The sequence below is a fragment of the Thermobia domestica genome, chromosome 11, assembly GCF_964235325.1.
Source record: "Thermobia domestica chromosome 11, izTheDome1.hap1.1, whole genome shotgun sequence".
Classification (NCBI taxonomy): domain Eukaryota; kingdom Metazoa; phylum Arthropoda; class Insecta; order Zygentoma; family Lepismatidae; genus Thermobia; species Thermobia domestica.
Window position 1 is genome coordinate 128,573,806 of NC_137464.1, and position 19,313 is coordinate 128,593,118.

The following is a 19,313-nucleotide window of genomic DNA, read 5'->3' on the forward strand; positions in this document are numbered from 1 at the left end:
CTTTATATATATTCTTCTCTTGGTGCTGTTTGGTAGTTGCTATATAAACAAACCCTGACTTATCATTATCTTTTTTCAATTCAGACCATCTTTTTATTTCTTGGAAGAAGTCTGGATGAACATATGTACCCGTGATTATCCTTTGTCTTCCTCCTAAAATCATGTAATATATTTTTTTTAGACTGATACTTTTCTTCTAATTTTTTATGAGTTCTTTTGATTCTTTATTTTTCAGCCAATTATCAAATCTTTTCCCACCATCTTGACACAACTTAGTAGCGTTAAAGTATCCTGTACTCTTATCTATAATCAACTTGAAATCACCAAAAACACCATACCAGTAATCATCTTTAATCTGTTCATAGCAAATATCATTTAAACTATACGAATTATCCATAGTACTCATATTTATTATATAAAAAAATGTTGATTCTTATCGGAGCATATCTGCTCCAGTTAATTTTTATCATAATATTCAAGTAGTTTCTTACTTCTTACTAATCTTAAAGTCATCCCCACGAATTCGGTGCAATGACTTTATATAAGAAATTAACTCTTTAGATTGTTTATTTTCTAGTCATTTATAAAATTTCCCCTCGTTCTTTCTTTATCTCCTCCTGTTATTAGATATGTAGAAGAGCAGGTGCGTATTTCTTCTCCAGTGCTTTTTTGTTGTATTGCTAATTTTTTTGATAATTTCCACAGCCGGAATTCCAGCTCTGGAAATATATGCTATGAGAGTAACGTTTCATTACTGTGTAACATGAGTTTTTGAAGTGGCCGGAATCCTGGGAACTTTGAATTTTGTCAAACCAGCCTTTTATGGAATAATAACCATAAAAGACAACATTTATATTTACACTACAACATTACTTTTATCTATCCAGCTATTATGTGAATCATCAAATCCTAACTATTTAACATATACTTTATCACCTTTCTTTCTCAACACCTTTTCCACCAAGTATTCATCTTTATGTTTCGTCTTTAATAGTTCTGGTTCGTAAAATCTACCTTGCACATCCTCTTCTTCTAAATCTTTAATTCTATATGTAAGCGGATTAGATGGGATAACTTCACTAATAAGAAATACTTCTGTTGACCAATTAGGTGTATATCCTTTTTCAAATAACCCTTTCGATTTACTTATACGAACATGATCACCTAATTTGTATTTGGGTTTAACACGCTTATATTCTTTCTTATACACTTTCTCCAATATTATTCGCTCATTCTTCTTATTAACTTCTATAGGCTTTAAACCAATTGTTCTATGTACTCTATTACTATACTCACTAACCAATGTTGGTAATATCTCTATCCATTTATAATTTCCTTGTGTCGTGAACCTTTTCCACATGTTTTGTTTAAGTGTTCTATTGAATCTCTCAACAACAGAAGCTTTCTTACCACTATAGGTTGAGTAATGGTTAATCTTATTTTCATCCATTAACTTCTTAAACTCTTTATTGTAAAACTCTTTACCTTGATCAGTTTGTAAGTTACTAGGATTTCTCGTTCTTAATATGGATTCGAATGCTTCTGTAACATTTTTACCACTCTTATCTTTAACAAGAACAGCAAACGCATATTTAGAGAACACATCTATCTATAATCGTTAGCAGATACTTATAGCCTTTGTTTAATTTGGAAACACCTTTTAATACTCCACTATCCATTTCAACAAGATCAGCTTGCCAAAGATCATCGATACCTTTTATAACTACACTTAATCTGTCAAAGTTTTTTCTAGATGGTTTGTGAATTTCTTCTATAATGTTTTCTCTAACACCTTTACCTTCTTCTAGTCAATCAGGCTTTTTAACGAATTGAGTTTTAGTAACACCACATAGAGAACAAATACCTTTCTTTAGATATCTTCCATTCTTTGTTCAATTCTAATGGTATCTTTTTCCGTATCTGTCACTTTCTTACACTTAACACAATACATCATCATTATTTATTGTATAGAAAATCAACAAAAAAAAATAAAATTTATCACTACCTAATACTAAACTTCTTGGCCTGGTGCTTCTTAGATGAAAACACAAGTGAGTAAAGTCCAGACCCGTTGATAAAAACTGTTTGAGGATGAACGTTCTGTAAGGGGGAGTAAAACTCCCCCTTGTCCATATTAGTAAAGTTTTGTTTGTCTTCATCGTCTATAATAGCAAGTGCCTTCTTGGTGTCTTTGTACCCTAAAATTGTTGCAACGACCTTTCCCTTAAACAACGCGTTACCATCCTTATCATCTAATCTTTGGTAACACGTCTTCGTAAACCCAATCTTGAAACCGCTCAGCCTCTTTCTTTTTTGACTTCATGATTAGAGAGTGCAGGCCCGGTTCGTTGATGAAGGTTGTGTGAGGGTGCACGGTCGATAATAATGTGTCAGTATTTTGGACACTCGTAGTTTCCAGGTTAAACGGTGGGTTACTAGTGAAGTGTTACCAAGCATAAGAAAAACAAGAGAATTCAAATTGTCACAACCAAACGAACTCTTAACACTCATCGGTCAATTCCAAACACAACTAGCACTTAAAGACGAAACAATAACCCAACAGACCAAGGCCATAATCGAACTTGCAGAAACAGTCCAAGACAAAAAGAAGACCATAGAAATGATGAACCCCCTAATTGGCTTATATATTTGTCTGTTTTTAAGTGGGTTGTCGTCGTGTTCATTATACTCAACTGCTATCTTAAGCTAGGAAAATAGGATCAAACACGGTATTGAGCAAACGTCCTTAGGAAACCTCTCTTTCTATATACATTACAACAAACAATAATTGTCCTTCTTCCATAGCTGAATTTTTATTTGGTTTAATCGTAATTATATCATTCTTGTTAAAGCTAAAAGGTATATTTTCAATCAAAGTATCACCTAAATATATGTCTAAAAAGTATTTATCCAAACTTAATTCCATGTGCATTATTTTTCCATTATAGAGAAATGTGTAACCATTAGAAAGATTGAATATTTTAAAGATTGGCTCCTTAACATTCTTAATTCTCAATCGGCATAATAAAGGTATAGTTTCTTTCTGCATAATCAATTTAGTAGTATCCATCCTAATCTTTTCAATATCTTCTTTCTTTATGTATGTGTCTTGTAACGTTTCTAATGCATCTTCAAATCGTTTTCTATCGTCCTCTAATTGGGCTTCTATTGACCTAAGTTGACTTACGCTAACAACATCATTTAAATTCTCCAACAATTTTAATTTTTCCTCACTAATATTAACATTATCTTTTCTATCTTTAACATTACCAAATATATCCATACTCATTTATTATACAGAAAATGTCCATCCTAATTTTTCAAAACATTTCTTTAACATCTCTATTTGTTTAGATGAGTGTTTAAAATCAATATCAACATGAACATCGTGCTTTTTCAACAGATGGTACAATACACATTTTAAGTTAATAAACAATACTCTTTTCGGATACAGTTCTTTAAAGGTCTCGTGTAAGTTTTCGAACTCATTTATAAGTGTTTCCTCCATATGTTGTAATTTTAATGGTTTTTGATCGGTAACGTGATACTGTATTAAATAGACATCATCATAATATTTTGTGTATTTGTTTTTCTTTAGTACTTCTAGAACATCTTTTGTTGATATTAAATCTTTTGATATATCTCCAAATTCATCATTTAACACCTTGAACACCTCTTCAGGAATAATTCTATCCTGTAAAGCTTGTAAACGAGATAACTGTAACTTAAATCTTTTTGTAGTATCATACCGTGGTTTTCTTACACAACCATCTTTCATTTCTTCCTTAGTACTGTAAACCCAACCATTCTCTACAGAACAATCATCACAAATCTATCTACTCATACCTTTTGTTAATGACTTACTACCACAATTACTGCACTCTAATGGTCTAGAACTATAATTTGACAACAACTCCTCTCAGGTAATTATTGGTCGTAAATTTTTCAACTCTTCTTCCGTATACAAAAATTTAGGTATTAACATTTTCCATAAATCAATAACATTATATACGTTGTTTTTATCTTTTAAGTCTATCTCACTAACTTGTTCAAAATACTGATAAAAATTAAATCTAACTAGCGGATCTAGTTCATCCTCATGCTTCTCAAAATAATCTAAAAATCTATTGTGTATAGCTTCCATATTTATCTTAAAACAAAACTTTTATGGATATAAGCGATAAAAGTACTTAAACTTAATCATTTTTAATCATATACATAACCACTAAAAGAATACCCTTGATTTAGAAGATTTAAAACCTTAACACAAAGATGACCACATATAACTGAATTAAAGTCTTGTATTCGTTCTTCATTGTAAAATAAATTTTCAGTACCAAGATATTGTACCAGTTGTTTAGGAGGAACACCACCATAAGAATCGAACACGTACTTTATGTTGTTATCTTTCCAATAGCATATCCAATGAGTACCAATGTTTTCTGATTTATCGAAGTTAACTACACCACACTCATTTACATAGGGTTTTTGTGGAAGTTCGTTACTCATAAATACACCTCTAAATCGTTTTATCTTTAATTCTTTAACCAACCTCTCTATATCGAAGTAGGTCAATGGTTTTAGTTTTTTGACTTCTTTGGTTTACCTGCCTCCTGCTTTTCTTCCATAGCCATATTTTGTCTTTTTTGTTCTTCAAGTTCTTGTTTATTCTTCTTAGCATCCAATACAGTTTTAGTAATCGCTGCTGCACCACCTGCTAATGAGCCAACTGCTCCTAAAGCTGCTAAAATGGCTGGAATTGTAAAGATAAAACCACCCATATGCTCTTTCTTAATCTTTTTCATTTGTGCAGTAGTTAAAGTTAAATCCATTCCTTTACCTTCTTTAATTTTCTTAGATTTATCACTAAGTTGTTTCTTTGTTAATACATGATCGATATTTAAATCCTTTAGTTCGTTGTAAGGAACGCTAAACATACAACCTTTAATAGAACACATCTTCCTATTTATTTAAGAGAAAATCTTAGTTTGTAAAAGTACAGTTGTTGTAGCTCCACCAAAATCAATTAAGGAATCATTCTCATCTGTTATCCTTATCTCAAAATTGTCAACCTTGTCTTTAGATATAGGGAAAAATAATGGATAAGTAGGCTCATAAATAATACTATGTTTAAACTCGGCATCTGTTTTAAATGATGCTATAATTCCTGTTTCTCCATGTGTGTATTCTGTATCTTTAACAAACATACCATCTGCTATATTACAGTGAACATTAATTGTATCGAATGGGTGAAACTTTGGTGTCTTATCTCCAACATGTTCTATGTTTTTGGTCAAGTTTTTCTCACTAAAACCTAATACGTTATTAATGGTGTCTAAGATTATATTACAATGTCCACTAAACATTTTAACTCTATTTTTCTCTCTGTCCTCAGTAAATTTAATATTTTTAAAAGCATCGGTGGCGTATGGAAGATTTGATTTAATGTATTCTTCTAATTCTTTTAAATTATATTGACCAGGTTGAACTATAAGTTGTTTTGCAAGATTGGGAAAGTCAGGAATGTTAGTACAAAATGTTAATTTATTATTTCTTTCTGTAATGTTTGGAGTTAAGTATGTTGTGTAAAACCCAACTAGTCCTATACTTAAATAGTTGCTACTGTTGTCTAATTCGTAATGGAGTTTCTTCTTTAAAACAGAAGTATCACTCGTTAACTTAAATACCGTAGCCATTTATTATATAATAAATGAATGAGTTTGATTTACCTAGAGATATTCCAAGAGAGAAAGTAATCAAGTTAATAGAAGATATCATTCAAAAGTTAGAATACAGTTTAAAGAAGAAAAAGAGAAAACTACGAATTGTTAAATATGCACACTACACTTTGATTACGTTGACGGTTATACTTTCTGCAACAACTGGATTTATTAATATTTTTATACCTGTAACAATTTACTCAATATTAACAACATCTCGCAACTGGAAGTGCTATAATAACAGGTTTGTCTTCTAAGTTAAACATAAGCAAAAGAAAAGATGAATATAACACCATTGACACTTGTATTTAAAGAACTCATTTAAAGAACAGTTAGAGATGATAATAACATTAAATGGTGAAATGGATAATGAATATATAAAAGATACATTGCTTAAGATCAGAGAACAAGTTAAAGATATAAGATCATAAAAGAGACGATTTTCTCTATAATAAATGAGTAAGAAAACTATTAATTGGGATGTAAAAGAGATGATAAAAGAAACAACAGTTAAGAAAATAAATGGAGAACTTATACCTGATGATATTCGATGCCTTATAATGGGTCCATCTGGGTGTTGTAAGACGTTTTTGCTATTAACCTTCTTATTACAGCCAGGTTGGTTAAACAATAATTACTTCTATATATATTCTGAAAGCATGGATCAGCCAAAGTATGAGCAGTTAAAAGATCGATTTGAAAAAGCAGAACTAAAGTTTAAGAAGCAAATAGCAACGTTCTTAAGCGGTAATGATTCTATTGTACTACCATGAGCAAAATAAATGACGCGTCTCTTTATTTTGAAGTTTTTTGAAAATATCTCCGTTTTCTTTATATGTTCGAAATTTCGGAAGGTTTCCTCAGCAGGACAGGTTAATAACAAACCCGTTTTTAATATTTGTGTTAGATATTAGCTTAAAATAAAGAAATTAGAAGCAAAAAATATTAAATCGACAGAAATCTCGAGAATTACCAACTCTGCTAAAGTGGGAAATTTTCAAGAACACGAGGGAATTCTGCATTTCAACACGAAGCAGCGACATCTATGTCATTGAGAGGAATGTGGATTAAATCTACAAACTAAACTTTTAACGAATATTTCTAGTATGTCTTATTATATGCATTATCTGCAAACTCCAAATATATGAATATATGCTAAGTATTAACATAAAGATAGAGCAAATAGTGGAAATTATCTATGGAAAAGGTCGAATTGGTAGGACGAGCGTAATGAAATATCGTCTTTACTGGAACAGGCTCAGTTCACGTAAAAAAACAAATAGCTCAATTAGTTAAAGCAACGAGTCTGTATGCTGAAGGTAGCGGGTTCGATCCCGTGGAAGTGCCGTTATCATTTTTATCACTACACTACGGTTATTTTTTTATTTTTTTATTTGGGAAAGAATCAAATTGTAACGTATGTGTAAAACTCATGACGATACCAAAAAAAGAAAAAATGCTGTTGTCGCACTTGCATTAGCGTCCCTAATTTTGTTTGCAAACAGTTTCGTAATTATTTCCCCTGTGCTCACTGCTCACCATATGCTCGCTGGCGCATAACGAATGTTTCCCAGTAAATGTTAATTCTAATTTGGAGAATTTTATAAAGTTTCACAATATTTCTCACTACATAGTCTTCTATCTACGTGTTTGGATATTTTGATAACAGATTTCCCTATTAAATGTTTAATTTTCCCTAGATGTTTAATTACGGAAAAGTTTTACAATGTATTTGTATTGAATTGAAATTGTTTTGAATTTACTAACATACATAAGGTAAGTAGACCGAAGGAGGAGAACTCAAGTAATTGATATTCTACGTAAAAGCAACCTATTGTAGAATGATGATGCTTCTTACCTTAGCACATAATCTTTACGTTAGAGAGTCAGACAGAGAAAAATCCTGGTCTTTCCTCCTCTATGACCACCCATCTTAAACCTCTACATATCATTGTTCGTCTCACAAAATTTCGGTGCTCCAAAAACATTCAAATAATAATAATAATAATAATAATAATAATAATAATAATAATAATAATAATAATAATAATAATAATAATAATAATAATAATCCTGAATATGCCATCCTTACATAATGTAGAATATCTTAGTTTCCTAGTTTAAATCTTAAATATCTTAGTTTGAAATGCTTTCTTTAGTACTTATTTGAGCAACCATGTAGGAGGGGGTACGACTTTTTATTTTGCCCCTCTCATTTCAGTAGCCTTCCAACAGAAAGTAATTTTTGATAAGCAGGACAGACAAAATGAATAAGAAATATATTTACAGCATCCTCTCCCCTTTCATGATTGGAATATCACGTAATATTTTTTATTCTACGAAAGATGGCCCTGTGCGGTTAGGGGTAGGTAACTAAAAAAATACCTAATATATAGCGCCCCTTGATTGTAATATTACCGCTTCTTTATTTGTACGAGGGAGCCCCTACACAATCAAGGGTGACAAAAAGAATAGGAAGAGTGTCTATTGATTCCAGTGGTGGATCCAGCACGAACTCCTGGGGGAGGGGAGGGGAAGTGAAACATTCTTTTGATGATGTGAAGCTGTCACAAATTACCACTTAACTAAACTAAACAATAGTGGGGGGAACTGGAACCCAGTCAGTTTAAATTGATGTAAAAGTTTAATTTTTGGATTCATATTAAAGTTTTGGTTTCAAATGAGAATTTCAGTCCAAGTGGTCAATGATCAAATCTCGTGGGGCTCTTCAGTGTAGGCTAATACGGCCCCCTTATGAGAAAAGGCAAAAATATTTACATGTTTATAACTTTCGAATTTTTCGACTATTTTAAAGAAATATTTTGCTTCGTATTAAAGTGTTGGTTCCAAATGATAATTTCAGTCCGAGTGGACAATGATCAAATCTCCGGGGGGGCTCTTCAGTATAGGGGGCTACGGCTCCCTTATGGGAAAAGGCAAAAATATGAAAATGCTCATAACTTCCGAATTTTCCGTCTATTTTAAAGAAATTATTGGCTTCATATTAAAGTCTTGGCTTCAAATGACAATTTCAGTCCGTGTGGACAATGATCAAATCTCGGAGGGCTCTTCGGTGTAGGGGTTTCGGCTAGGGCTGTTCCGATAATCGAGTAATCGATAACAATTCGATAAAATTTCAAAACCGTTTCATCGATAAAGAATTTTAATTTTATCGAATTATCGAACTTTCGAGACTCCCGAAATGTTCGAGACTCTCGAAATGATCGAGACTCCCGAAATGTTCGAGACTCTCGAAATGATCGAGACTCTCGAAATGTTCGAGACTCCTGAAATGTTGAAGACTCCCGAAATGGTCGAGACACTCGAAATGTTCGAGACTCTTGAAATGTTCGGGACTCCCAAAATGTTCGAGACTCTCGAAGTGTTCGAGGCACTCGAAATGTAAGAAACATTAGACAACTTCGAGAGTCTCGAATTGTTTGAAAGCAGCAAATACAGAAACGTATCAATATGATCGCATTTGTCGAGTCGCTTGAATATTTTGAAAAGTTCGGGATTATCGGAGTGTTCGGAAGAAACAATGAATTCGAGGTTATCATAGTTGTATATAATATGTATTATTTAATACATATATGCAAAGTGTTTATTTTAAAACTTCTCTCCTTAGCAATGAAGTGAAGGGAAAGTTTTTTCCCCACAGATTTGTATAAGGTTTAAGAAGTCTGTCAGAAGAGAGAAAGAGGAAGAGAAAACATGCATCACCTGAATGGAATTGGAATCCAAGACACCATTAGTCTAGTAATAGTCACTTTGCCGATTGCGCTAATAACGAGGCAGGCAGAAAAATAATTTTAATATGATTTCGAGGGTTTAATTTAAAGTTCTGTATAGAGACAACTACTGATATAGGTAGAGGTAAGGAAATTCGATAAGGCTGAAGACTTATCAAACTTCCGTTTCGAAAATTTACTCTCCGGCGCTCGAATGCCTTCGAGTATTTGAGATTGTCGTGAAACAAACCTTGAGAATTTTGGGTGCGAAGCTCCCTATTACAGGCCGTCCTGTCTGTCTGTTTGCATGTGGCATCCGACGATAACTTTCGAACGGATTGTCCGATTTTGATGGAACTTATTTTAAAATGCTCTCTTTTGCTTTCACCAGACACCTATTGTTTTGGTTGCCATACCACAAGGGGATTTTTCCCGAATTGAAGTATTTGTTCTTACTTTGGGCGTAGGCGTGTGAAAGCTACGATAACTTTCGAATGAATTATCCGATTTTAAAGAGGATTGGTCTAAATGCATATGTCAGGTATCTGTTGCTCTTGGTTACTTTACGATATTTGATTTTGTGCATAAGATGCCGTGCGGCTCTGGGCATTACCAACCTCAGATTCAATGCGTACCTGGGAGGGGGGGGGGATGCGGCCGAAGCGTGGTGCCGACACCACCACATTCATCTATGACTGAGGGCACACTCCCTACATGCCCTCATGGCATGATGCTATGCACAAGGGAGAACTTTACATATGACAGAACGAAGACTAAAGGAAAATGAAATGAAGTGAAATCTTCCAGTTTAATGACCTACTATTATGTCTGTTAGGCTAAGGGAGAAGTATGATTAAGGCAAGTGAATGATGATGAAATAATTGGTGGAATGGGAATGTGGAAGGAAACGGGAGTACGCCGAGAAAACCCACGGACACGATGTTGTCCACCACAAACTTACTTGGTCGGGGATCGAACCAGGGAGGGATAAAAGGGATGAAGGGGAAAGGGGAGAAAAACACACATCCTCTGACTTACATTTCAATGGCTCTGATTCAATTTCCATATCATATTAAAATAACTTTCGACCACTTCTTAAGGAAAAATAGAAAACATTATTTCCTCAAGGGTTCTCTCAGCTGCTTCGTATATTGTTGCAAACATACTTTCAAAGAAAGATGGTCGTGCAGTTACTTTCTTTGCAGTTGTTGAAAGAAACATTAGACCCTATCTCTCCTGTTGTGTCTTGCATTCAATAGACTACTTATCATTGTTTTTTTCTTTTCCGAAACAAGAAGCCAATGTCTTTAAAACCCATTACGATTACATTGCACTTCGGTTGTAATCAGATTTTTCTATGGGAAACAAGATTATACTCCTAATTCAAGCTAAAACGGTACTGGAAAGTGTGTTCAAGTTACTGAAGTGAAAATGTCAGCGAAAAGATCATATGGGATATTTGGATCATTCTGAAATTTGGATATTTGGATAGGACACATACTAGTTCCTAAATAAAACCTTAACCGGACTACGGTAGATCCTATAGTATTGGAGCTATGGACCTATAAAGTTCACTTATTCATGTTTTCGGCATCCTATAACTCCAAAAGGAAGCATTTGTGCACCCAGGTTGGTCTATACTTTTTGTTTTATCTTGGTCTCAGGATAGGGTTGCCATATTTTGAAATTAGAAAAGCGGGGGATTCTAAACCGTAAGTACTGATGTGAATTTGTGTATTAGAAATACTGACGATCCTTCTGACCATTTTTTTTTAGTGATTTCTTTGTTAAGTGACACTTCCAATGTACTTTTCTAACAAAACTAAAATAAAGAAAATTTAGTTTTTGCCTTTAATGTTTTATTAAGTTTAACAAATGTGAGTCTCGAATTGTAAAGTAAGTATTAAATAAGTATTACAGTAAAATATCTCTAATAAGGATTTCTCTAAGACAAGTTTTCAAAAAAAAAAAAAAAAAAACGCTATATGGCAGATGTTGTTTATACGGTTTTCTCTCTAAGGAATACAAAATAATTTCTAAACTTTTATCGTAAGAAAGCTAAAACATATTTAGGAGTCTTGGTATAAAATTTCTGATCATTTTCAAAAATTTCTATTTAATACTTGAAATCATACTAACATACGAAAATACCACAGTTTCACAATATATGAAATACAGTATAAACATTTTAAAAGAAAAAAATACTAATAATGAATCTAATCTAAACAATATGCTAAGGATCCGTAGGTTCAATTTGCAATCATTTCTGAATATATAAAGACTAGTTGAACATATAGATTACGTAACAACATAGACGTGTTCAGTTGAACTGGACAGAATGTTATCAAAGAAATACGCACCCATGAGATCATACATTAGTATTCATGGGTTGAACCAAAATGTGTATGATTATGCCAAATTTTTTACATTTTTCATTCCCTTTAACTTCCTTTAAAAAATCTCGATGGCATAAAATCTTATCATAAAATTCTACGAATGATACGTCTTTCATATTGTACAAAACCAGTAGTAATAATTTGACAGTTTTTGCGTTCATCTTGTTTCTGTCATCTGTCCATTCACGATTGAGATTGACACAGAAATGTAGCGGTTTACGTTGAACATAACAACACTTTATCAACAAAGTCGTCTTAGATTTTTCTCCAATCCGAAAAAGCGGGTGGTTTTTCGTGATTAAGAGATGATTAAGCGGGGGACGAATATAAGACCTGAAAATCTGGTGGTATCCGCTAAAATTAGGTAATGTGGCAACCCAAACGTTGGCGGTGTTGTTTTGAAACACTCTATATAAAATAATGCCTCACGTTATTCTAAATTCATGCAAAATTCTTACGTTTTTAAAACCTACATTATTCGTCCAGGAAGCAATCTGCCTCCACCAAACGACGCTTCTGGATCCGCTAGTGTGTGGATTCATCATAATGTACAAACCAACTGTATAGAACATATGCTACACTGTATATTCACTGTCGAGGAAAGAGATTTATTTCCGTTTTTCACCTTCATTAAACTTAGTGATGATTTCAAGATTTCCCCCGCGTAGTCTTATCATACGTCCTAGATTCAAGCCCGATCCGGAAAATTGTCTGGGATTAACTAATGCCCGAAATTTTAGGGAAAATGGAAGACTGGGAAATTTCGCTATGTTTGGTCAATTGCTTGGCTTGCAATTCTGTCTTGTGCTGATATTTATGAAAAAATCAGTAACGATAAGGTGTTCTTCGCAAGAATACTTTACTCAGGAAGATAATTAAGACAATAATATAAAAAAATATTTTTTAAGTATAGAAAATGAGCATAATCATTTTACGAAGTTAAGATTAGACTTTTCTTAACTTCTCAATAAACACACACACCATTCTTTAAAATATCCAGAAATTATGGTAATCCTACCCCGGGAGATTTTGAATACACGGAGGGTGAAAGTAGCAAAAATACTGGTAAGCCACGGTGAACATGATCAGAGATATGTTTGTAAGGAAATATTCCTCCTAAACAACCCCTGAAATCACCACTGATTTGACTAACATTTATTTTACTGAAAGGCTAAAGGAGGAGTTTGCGCCCAAAGCATCATCATATCTGATTGCGACAATGTGTGAACTAGTGACCATTAAGAGAAAGCAAACACGACAGAAGATAATACATTTGGCTTAAAAATAAAATTTTGCTATAACATTTTAGCAATACCGTGCGTGATTAATATGGTTGAGGTGTTGGGCGTATACTATATCGTATGAAGAGCAAATTACCTATTTGTACGTTTAAGACCGTATCTCTGGCAACACTAATACACTAGTTGTTAGCAAATAACAAACAAGAGATAAAATTCAGGGAAAAATGAACGCTTTCTGTGTGTGTGTGGGAGGGAGGGGACCAAAAAGCAATCCATTTGTGCACGCTTTCCTTTCTCCTCACAAGTATAACTTTGCAATAACTTATCAGATAAAAAAAAAGTTGTTTGACTAGTTTGGCTGAAAGAAGGAATCATTGGAGAGGTGAAGGAACCGAACTGTCCATCACTACTTTTGATAATACCCGAAACTTCGATAATACTCGAAATTTCGATAATACCCGAAACTTCGATAATACTCGAAATGTCGATAATACCCGAAACTTCGATAATACTCGAAATTTCGATAATACCCGAAACTTCGATAATACTCGAAATTTCGATAATACCCGAAACTTCGATAATACTCGAAATTTCGATAATACCCGAAACTTCGATAATTTCAAATACTCGAAAGGTTTCGAGTAACCGATGACAACTCGATAAATTTTCAGTCCCGAAGTTCGATAGGTCCTCAGCCTTATCGAACACCCCTAGTTTCGGCTTCTTTATGGGACAAGATTCACGTAGTTGATATTGCAAAATTGTTTTGTATATATGAGTGGAAACTTGCACCATTTGGTTAATTTTACCTCTTATGTTTTGCAGATTCATATTCCAAGCAATAGTTACTTCGCAGAGCTAAAAGAAGGCACTTACTAGTTTCATTAAAATGAAATGTCTTTTATGAGAGGAGCAGACGAACGAACAGGCACGCAAACGTTGGTTGAGTCGTACGGTTGAAACTCGTTAAGCTCGCTTCAATTATTATTATTATTATTATTATTATTATTATTATTATTATTAGTAGTAGTAGTAGTAGTAGTAGTAGTAGTAGTAGTAGTAGTAGTAGTAATTATAATAATAATAATAATAATAATAAAGCATTGCAGGGACCTTTGGTGCAGGGGGTCCGTGGCTCGATTCCACTTCGTGCCAAGTGAAATTTGAGGTGGACAAATAGCGTGTGCATGGGTATGTGTTTTCTTGAGATTTTCCATTTTCCTCCCACTTTCTTCATTTCACCATTTCATTCATCATCATTCTCCCTTAGCGTAGGTGCATAATCGTCCAACGTTAAACTAGATATTGCAATTTCAATAATAATAATAATAAAAATTAATTAAACTGAAAGGACTGTAATTTATGTGGACAGCAATTATCATAAATATGCAACCATTATAAAAACAATGCTTTGAGTAGAAAGATAATCCTTCCCAAGTGTTAACGAATGCGCACGAGATAAGACATGTCTCGAGAAAGAGACAAGACGCGCTTTGTGACATCCAAGATAATACGAGGCAAATGTTTTGGACACGAGATAGCTTGTAAAATGTCTCGTCTTGTCTGGAATGTCTCGAAAACAAAAGTCTAAGTTTTAAAATTATTTTTCAAGATCTATTCTCTCAGAAGTAGTTCTCTGCCTTAAAATTAATAACATTTGTGATTTAAAAAAAGATAAACAATGCCTAAAGTTAATAGTTAACTTTTCGAAAAGAAGCTTCATTAAGGGTGAACCTGAAAGATGTCCACAAACTTCGGGAGGTGATTCGTGACATCAAAAGGAGACAAACGGTCCTCTTGCAGTTTTCGAATTCACCTTCGTTGTCGAGATAGAGGGTTGCCAACTGGTCGTGTTTGAGAAACTCACTGGGAATAAATTCAAGTCCAAGAATAAACTACTACTCATATATTTTTCAGGTCAATTGACTTATACCATGTTGTAAGGTCAAATATTTATTTATGAAGTGTGTACAAAATTCGCCAGGGTCTTTTCTGAGAAAATCGTCGAGAAAAAGTCACCTCCAAGAATAAACTACCCCTCGTAAATTTTTCTAAGAGAAATATCTGATACTGCAATATAGGGTTGTTAATTAAATATTGATTAATGAAAAATAAACAAAATTGTTAAAACCATTTTTGAGAAAATAGCGTTTTTCGATTTTCGGCTGTTTGTAAACCACACTTATTTTAGGTGGTAGGAAAAAATGGAAAAGCTCCTGTAAGAATACTAAGTAATCCCTAAGTTTAAAATTTGGTGTCAGTGATGAAAATTTTCCCGGAAAATTTTCCGATTCACAGAAACATACTCCACTTATTCCTACATCGTTGTTTAGTCGAGATGTGAGGTAGAAAATTTTCTTCTATATTTTTCCGGAAAATTTTCCGTTCTTAACAAATATCAGTGGTTAAGTAACAATTCGTCAGTATTCGTTAAATTGATTGAATTCATATATAGAAACGTGAAAGAGTGAAAGATCGTTTAAAGGATCTGAAAATTTTCATGGCTTAGACAATTTTCAGTACGATGTAGGAACTAGTGGAACAATTTTCCATGAATCGAAAAATTGTTTGTCCTGTACAATGAAAATTTTCCGGAAAATTTTCCGATTCATAAAAACATACTCCACTTATTCCTGCATCGTTGTCTAGTTAAGATGTGAGGTGGAAATTTTTCTTCTATATTTTTCCGGAAAATTTTCCGTTCTTAACAAATATCAGTGGTTAAGTAACAATTCGTCAGTATTCGTAAAATTGATTGAATTCATATATAGAAACGTGAAAGATCGTTTAAAGGATCTGAAAATTTTTATGGCTCAGACAATTTTCAGTACGATGTAGGAACTAGTGGAACAATTTTTCATGAATCGAAAAATTGTCTGTCCTGTACAATGAAAATTTTCCGGAAAATTTTCCGATTCATAAAAACATACTCCACTTGTCTAGTTGAGATGTGAGGTGGAAAATTTTATTCTATATTTTTCCGGAAAATTTTCCGTTCTTAACAAATATCAGTGATTAAGTAACAATTCGTCAGTATTCATAAAATTGATTGAATTCATATATAGAAATGTTAAAAAGTGAAAGATCGCTTAAAGAATCTGAAAATTTTCATGGCTTACACAATTTTCGGTACGATGTAGGAACTAGTGGAACAATTTTTCATTAATCGAAAAGTTGTCTCCTGTACAGTGATGAAAATTTTCCGGAAAATTTTCCGATTCATAAAAATATATTCCACTTATTCCTATATCGTTGTTTAGTTGAGATGTGAGTTGGAAAATTTTCTTCTATATTTTTCCGGAAATATTTCTAACAAATATCAGTGATTAAGTAACAATTCGTCAGTATTCATAAAATTGATTGAATTCATATATAGAAATGTTAAAAAGTGGAAGATCGTTTAAAGAATCTGAAAATTTTCATGGCTTAGACAATTTTCAGTATTATGTAGGAACAAGTGGAACAATTTTTGATGAATAGAAAAATTGTGTCCTCTACAGTGATGAAAATTTTCCGGGAAATTTTGAAACGGAAAATTTTCCGATTCGTAAAAATATACTCCACTTATTCCTACATCGTTGTTTAGCCGTGATGTAAGGTGGAGAATTTTCTTCTATATTTTTCCGGAAATTTTTCCGTTCTTAACAAATATCAGTGATTAAGTAACAATTCGTCAGTATTCATAAAATTGATTTAATTCATATATAGAAATGTTAGAAAGTGAAAGATGGTTTAAAGAATCTGAAAATGTTCATGGTTTAGATAATTTTCAGTACTATGTAGGAACAAGTGGAACAATTTTTCATGAATCGAAAAATTGCCTGTCGTGTACAGTTATTAAAATTTTTTGGAAAATTTTGAAACGGAAAATTTTCAGATTCGTAAAAGAAGAGTCCACTTATTCGTACATCGTTGATATGAGGTGAAAAATTTTCTTCTATATATAGAGAGAAAAACTGTGGTAAAAGTTTATTTCCCAACTTGAAATACAAAATTTTCCGGTTCCCGAAAGCTAATTGGAAAATTATAATTTGTTGCTGACTAACTTTCCTCTACTGAAATTCAATTTTGTAGCTTTATGTGCAGTTAAATATAGTGGAAAATTTTCCACCTAACATCACTATACATAATATCCAAATTTGTCAGGCCTATGAAAAGTGTTTTCCACTTGTTTTTACATCGTAATGAAAATTTTCCGATCTATGAAAATTCCTCTCACTTGTTTCTACAGAGCAATAAAACTTTCCGATTCAGAAAACAGTTGTTTTAATTCTTGCTTCGAAATGATGAAAACTTTCCGACTCATAAAAAATTCTTCAATTTTTCCATATAAGGCAGGAAATATTTCGATTCATGAACAATTGTTTAACTTGTTCCTACATAGTACTGAAAATTGTCTGAGCCATGAAAATTTTCAGATTCTTTAAACGATCTTTCAGTTTTTAACATTTCTATACATGAATTCAATCAATTTCATGATTGCTGAGGAATTGTTACTTGATTACTGATATTTTTTTAGAACGGAAAATTTTCCGGAAAAATATAGCGGAAAATTTTCCGGAAAATTTTCCGAAATGGAAAATTTTCCGCGGAAAATTTTCCACCTCACATCACTAGGTGTAGATAAGTTGAACGGTATGGCCTCTAGGCGAGTGCATATAAAAGTGTGCCGAACGGACGGACCGGAAGGACGGGTGTCGAAAAGTCACATTTTCGGTATGTAGACGCCATGAAACATGTAAATCCGTTGAAATCTGAATTTGATATTATTTTCACAATCACTATATTTTCTTCTCTCTTTTGTCGATCGAAAAAGAAAAGCCTGAGTTTACCACAAAAAGCTAGGGAGTTTCTCAAAAAATATTCAATTACAGGGCCACCGCACTAAACTTTTTCAATTCAATTTCTTAACTGTGTTAGGCCGCAGTTGTTACTGAAGTGTGTATTTGGATAATACGAATAAAATTATCGTATTATTCAAATACATCGAATGTCAGATTATCGAATAAAAAACTTCGATTGAAGAAAATCCATACTACAAAACTAACTCACACTTTGAGCACATTTTCATTAGACATATAATAGACCAATTAATGCAATCATTGTTTATGAAATATGAAAAAAATCAAATGAACCACTTTGGGAAAGTCGTTCAAAAAGAACACGTCAGGAGTAACCTACCTCTTGTGAATTGTTTCGAACAATGAGTTAAGATATACTTTTGGTTATTAATGAAATATTTATTTGCGAAATTTGAACAAAATCGCCTGTCGTTCGAGAAAATTGTCGGGGAAAAAACCTTGACCCCAAAAATAAACTATCCGTTGTAATTGTTTTTCATAGAAATGACTTATACTCAGTGACGTGGCGTGACAATTTGACGATTGTTACCGGTTGCTGATACTACAAGTAACTTTTGTTTCTCAATATCAGAAAATCTAGTACTCACTTTTTCTTTTAGCGTATCAACCATTTCAAACTATAGGCAGGGGTGCCCACAAGGAGGGGCTATGACGCAAACTGCGTCATTGAAATATTTGGGGGGTTAAAAATCTATATAAATGTTTGAGGGGGTGTAAAAATTAATCGAAAAGATTTTTTTTTCATGGAAGAACACCTACGGATAGACAATTGAGGGGGTGCGTCATGGACATGAGGGGGGGGGCACCACTGCTATAGGCATTCGCAAAGTGGTCAAATTCCACTTCATTTACTCTTGACCTTTTAGAACAATGTGGCTCTTCATGTTCTTTCATTTTTTACTAAATATAATTGAAACTATTTCTCAATGATCTTAGATATTCTTCAAAGTCATTTATTTTCTTTCTGCAGTAACCTACATCATGAACTTTCTTTTGTAAGATATTGAACAAGATTTCTTATCTTGATGTTATAACAGAAAACAGTTCAAGTAAAAAATTGAAGTCAAAACTTTGAAAGGTTTGATAGAATTTTGCTACACAAACTCTGGTTTGAGAACCCTATTCGTCGGTTTTATCCATCATGGACTCCTAACAGTTCATCTTTAAAGCTATACAGCACATCATTTACGCTACTCCTATAGTTCCATACCTTGTGTTTGAGACTATTGGGATACTTTTGTTGACTACATAATCAAGAGCATTTGTTCTTTTTGAAGACTTCGAGGAAGAAGAAGCAAGTCCCAACACAATTTAAAAAAAAAAAACTAATACCCTTTTCCAGTAGCGTAACTTGAAGCTTCAG